The sequence below is a fragment of the Solanum stenotomum genome, chromosome 4 (genome assembly GCF_019186545.1).
Source record: "Solanum stenotomum isolate F172 chromosome 4, ASM1918654v1, whole genome shotgun sequence".
Classification (NCBI taxonomy): domain Eukaryota; kingdom Viridiplantae; phylum Streptophyta; class Magnoliopsida; order Solanales; family Solanaceae; genus Solanum; species Solanum stenotomum.
In genome coordinates this window covers 16,380,431-16,386,410 of record NC_064285.1, presented here as the reverse complement: position 1 = coordinate 16,386,410, position 5,980 = coordinate 16,380,431, and the positions used below count along the sequence as shown (strand labels likewise).

At 30.7% G+C, this 5,980-nt stretch overlaps 1 pseudogene; it reads right to left on the bottom strand.

Annotated features, from left to right (window-relative positions):
* Nucleotides 1-1,413: 1,413 nt before the first annotated feature.
* Nucleotides 1,414-3,691, bottom strand: LOC125861315 (uncharacterized; annotated as a pseudogene).
* Between the last annotated feature and the right edge of the window lie 2,289 nt (nt 3,692-5,980).

Sequence of the window (5,980 nt, the reverse complement as noted above, 5' to 3'; positions counted from 1 at the left end):
ACCACAGTACTGCAACTATTGTTTTGTTGTCTTCTACTACAATGCATCCTTCTAAAGAGAATAATCAACAGAACAGAGAGAATAAAAGAACAACCCATGAAAACTACATCCATTTTGCAATAGTAAATGAATGGAACTTTCTTTTCTGCACAATTATATAGCTTTGAGTTGTAAATGGATTTGGTTTTTATTATTACTTTTCTAATTCTGACACCCTTTAAATGAGAAGCCATTTTTGGATATGGTTTCGTAAAATTTCCTACGTTTCTTATATAATTTATTCTCTCATCATCATACATTGGATGTTTTTAGTAAAGATATAATGAATATATTTGATTATTAAAAAATAATGACTTTATGTATAATGAATTTATTTTTTACAATGAATGATTGAATTTATTTTACAATAAATGTTTTAACAAAAAAATATATTACAATGAATCATACATGTATAATGATTTTTTTTATAGGAATTCAATAAATAAGATACTTAATTTAGTAAAAGAAATAATGATTTTGATGTTTTTATTGTACTTAATGTACAATAATAATTATTTTTAATGTGAATTCAATAAATATGATACAATCATTTTGATGAAATCAAAATTAACCTTTATTGAATTTTAAAACACTTTTTAAATTAATTAAAAAAAATTATTAATTAAATAATACCTCTACAAAACAATAGTATTTCAACTGTGCCCGCAAATGGGACCATGGGAGAGCTATGAAAAGAGAATTTTACACTTAGGGTGTGTTTGGTATGAAGGAAAATAATGTTTTCCATAGAAAATGTTTTCCTGGAAAACAAGTAGATTTTTTTTACTTATTTTCTCATGTTAGGTTCGTGAGTAGAGAATATTTTCCGAATTTTTTTTTTAGTGTTTGATTTATGAATGAAAAATGTTTTTGAGAAATATCTTTATTTTTACTAGAGTAGAAAATATTTTTTGAAATTGTTTCTACGCATAGAATAGAAGGGTTGCATGCATTTAATATTTTTGAGTTGGCAAGGTACAAACATAAAATTTCCCATTTTACTGTAATTATTTTGGAAGAAACAATCATTTGGTGGCAAATTGTCCCATTCTCAGGCCCCAAAAAAGAACACATTTAAATGAGTGAGAATTTTTGTTTTAAATAAGATGATATTCAAGACAAACATGACCTATTTCTACACTGAAGCTAAATGCAGACATTTATGAGAAGCAATGACAAAACTGAAGATGAAAATAGAAACGCAGCCACAAATCAACATCACGCGTAAAAGTTCATTATCTGGTAGGAGTAATGTACGATTGAAGGTTTGTAATTAAAAGAGAACAAGAAGATTGTTTTGTCTCATATTGGACAGAAACAAAAGAGCCATCAGTTTCAGGATGCACAAAGGCTATATACAAAAGGAATATGAAATCAACAGGATGACATGGCGGCAGTTTTACAGACGGGACAATTATTTTTGTGCATCAGCCACTGTGATATGCAGTCGATATGATACAAGTGTCCACAACCCAGCTTGTCCATTTCTTCCTGTATTTTGGAAAACCAGAAAAAGATAGTTTAATTGTTAGAGCAATCAACTTTTCTTTTAGACGATGTTTTGAGACTAACGAACACAAATATATCACAAACCTGACAAATGCTACACTTTTTCTCCATTTCTGTGCCTAAATGAGATAAAAGAGAAAGGCTTAGTTCTCCTAACACATTGAGTTATCTCGTCTTCTTTCAATCCTGTACTCACAGATCCAATTCCATCCCCGGTTCCACCAATTCCTGTTAGCAAAGGGTACTTATCGTTAGCACAAAGATATTGTCACAAAGACGGAGAGATCCAAGGAAATGTCTTTCCTCAAATGACATGTTATCCACATTAATTAAGCCTCAAGCTTGGGTATCGATCAGGACAATCTGTTCTTCCTCCCGTTAAACTAAATTGAATAGTGACTGAAAGCTCCTCTAATATTACTAAATTGAAAGGTTTATATAAGGTGAATAACTGATAAAATCCACAAACTACATGATGCAATATCCATAGGATTCGGTATCGATCAGGACAAGCTGCATGCTGTCAATAACAAACATGCTTAAGACTTTGCCAAAATCCACTATTGCTTTAGCAGAGCATTAGTCTGGTCAGTGACTTTCATTGCAAGTAAGTTGTCACTCTGAACTCTCAAGTTAGGGTACGTCAACTTAAACTTGAGGACAAGTTTCTACAGCTTCTCTATCAAGTCTACTCATGTTATTCTCCGAAAAGAACACTACGATGGCAGGGTAAAATTTAACAGGAACATATCTTGGGATTGCAGCTACCAAATCAACAAGAATTTACCCTGTTATATTATTGCCTGTGCTGTATATAAGTGTGAGGAGTAGAAGACATTCGTGTCAACACAATTGAAAACATTACTGACAAAATGAGGGCCACCACAAATTAGCAGTTTTGAGTTTGCTTTGGAAGCATATCAGATTCAGTGAAAAGCTTACCGAAGACCCAATAATTATCCGAAAAATCCCTTAACACCAAACTGAATATGCAAAACTGTACTAATATGGGCAAAACTGTACACAAATGGCAAACAACATTTCTTACTAAATAAAATGCTAATCATAAACTATAAATACACACTCACAAGACCACCAGATAGGCTAGATATTCAAGCACATGAGAAAACATAATTTCACTTCACTTTACTAACACATACACATTCAACATCTATGCATTCAACTGCAGATACTCCCAAGATACAAGATACTCCAAAGCCACAAGTCATAAATAGTCCCTATATATGAATTCAATTTTATATTCTTGCTCCATTTGAACCCGTTTCATTCGATGAATGATACGTAACAATTTACTCCCTCTGATCCTATTATTTATTTGAAGAGGTTCGATATCGAATATCAATTAGAGAATGGATAATTTAATCATTTCTTACTGCATACAAAACTATTACTGTTCTAGTCACAATCCAAAAATTTCAAAAAGAAAAATAGTAAAAAGAACATGAGAAGCAATAATACATGGCAAAATTATAAAATTACTACCTCCACGGGCGTAATCGTGTCAATATCAACTCTCCCTTTAGCAGAAATGGGTTTTCTTGAAACAACAAAATCATCAAAAGAAGCAGCCATACATGAGTGTCTTGTTTTTCTTCCTTTTCTGCAACAACTACTGTGGGTGGAAAAAGTTGAATCTCCATCAACAAATTTAAGGGTCTTGATTCTCAGCTTCTGCTTCTTCTTCTTGGATTGCCAATAAGCAATTGGTGCAGGGACAGAGACTTGTGAAGTTGCCCTAAATGGTGTGAAATTCTTCTTCTTTTTAGCGATGGGTGTTGTTGGGCTTTCATGGGTAGAAGAAATGGTGGAGTTTTTGGGGCAAGTTTCTGAGATGGGTTTCTGTTGATTTTTTCTTCTGGGTTCTTTGTTTCTTGCTTGATTTCTGGGTATATTGATTCTTGCTTGATTTCTCGGTATTGTGAAGCTTCTTCCAGGCATGATTATTGATTGTGCACTAGTACAGAAAAATGGTGACATGAGAGAAATAGTTATTTGACGAGAGAAAGAAAAATGTCTGTTGTATACTGTTAAACCCAACTCACTGAGCTTGGATTGATCCTCTCTAATGGTGAACGATGCCATTGATGACTAACACAAAAGGAAAGAAGAAGAACTGCTTTTGTATTTTATAAACTGAGAGAATCAAAACAATGAAACAATACAAGCTATCTACTTATATAAGCAAGGGAGAAAGTTCCTAGAATAACTAACTACTGCTACAGCTGGCACTTAATAAAATAAAACGTCTAACTAACTCTAATTCATAACTGAAATATGAATAACTATCTCGACCATATATGACTGCAGCGGTAAGAAATCTCCATATATTCTGTTTCGATTGTTACTTATTTTCTATTATACGGTATTGTTTAAATTCATTGCATTGTTACTTTAATATTCTCTTCTCATTTTATCTTTATTTATTACTTATTTAATACTAGTAATTATTCTTCATCTTCTACTCTATATTTTCATGAAACTCTACCCCCTATCCTACTTTTCTTGTAAATTTATCATTCAACTTAAGAATGTGTGGCATTATAAAACGATAGAGAACGATATAATCTTTCTAAATACGGTATTCACTAACACAATCTCATTTAGTAAATAATTTTAATTAGTATACACTTATGTAGGACAACTTATACATGATACATTAAGTATATCTTGATGTCTCGAATAAATAGATTACGTCAATAACTTTTATTTATTAATCATAATTATCAATTCATGTATTGACACAATTTCGCATGTATAAAGTTTTAAGAATTTTTCAATGATTTCACAAAAAGTTGATAATTACACTCCTCTAATTATATTCCAAAAAAATTTCATTAAACACTAATGTAATTCTCCATGTTAAGATTACAGACACTAATCAATAAATTAAATTACTGACGAATTTAATTTAATGATTAATTTCCTTTAGAGCACTATTTAACTTATTTCATGTGTCGGATTCAAAAATTCACTTGGCAAGATTTAACAAAATGAAAACTTATAAGCTTCTCAAAAAGGCATATCATCGATCTTTATATCGAGACATGGATTTCATCAACTAACTTATTATTTCACTAATGTATATTACTATCATCCAATCTACCAGACGTATTGACCCATCTCAAAATCTAGCATTTTAATAAATCAAAATGATAATTAATAATTTGATATCAGGATTAAGAATATAAGTACATTTAACAGTATAGAGAATATGCATGTTTTTGTCAGTCAGTCTAAAACAACTATCTATGGTCGATCTCATTCAATACGTACAAAATGACTAGCACAAGAAGTTGGAACTATATCATTCACATAATCAAGATAAATTGCATACAATCTTGTGCTACAATCGTACAAGTCACATGTCCAATTTTCATCTTAGATTGTGAATAAAAAACTTAATACTTATAAAAATCGAGATTTAATGTTCTGGGTATAAGCTAAAATCCTATTCACTAAATCATCTACTATATAAGTAACAGACACCCTAAATGAATATATGATATATTAAAACTGAATAAATAATTATTCTATAATAAATAATAGAGAAAATTGTGCATTATAGCAAACTATTAATTCAAAATAAATGTTATAGCTACAATTTCATTTAATCCTAATTTGTAGCAAACACATTGTCATTCTCGCCTCTCTCCCTCCGAATCTCGCTTGCCACGCTCAATTCTCTCGCTCACCTCTCTCACTTTTATACAAACACAAATATATAAATTGTGTTTGTGTTTGTATAAATCGAAAGAGACTGTTTATACAAATATAAATACATATATATATCTCCATCCTATACACTTATAATTATACTAATACGAATCTTCCCCTACCCAGTTCTCTTTTGTCTTTCTCTCTCGCTTTATACAAATACAAATTACACAAATACAATGTACATTTTGTGTTTGTATAAAGCGGGAGATATTTAATATACACATACAAATGTTTTAACTTGATTCAATTGTATACAAATTCAAATTTTATGCAGATATACAAACACAATTGTTGATATATATACATAGTGATTACATATATACAATTATCTAACTGGTTACATATACAATTCACCTCTCTCCACTCTCTGTCCTCTCTTGCTCACTTCTCTCCTCTATCTTCTAATCTCGCTCGCCACTCTAGTCTAACACAAAGAACATATATAAACACAATTTTCATAGACACAGACGACCGTTTATACAAATTGTTGTGATTTATACAAATCGCGCTAATATAATTTTTATGTTTACTATCCTAAAATTTACTCTAAATAATATATCTAAACATATAATTAATAGTATATATCTCAACAATTTTGAAGTTGAAAATATTTTTTAAAAATAAACTTAAATTTTTGTTTAGGGGGTGGGGGGAGGGTCAAGGGTAGGGGTGAAAAAATAAAAATTTGAAGTAG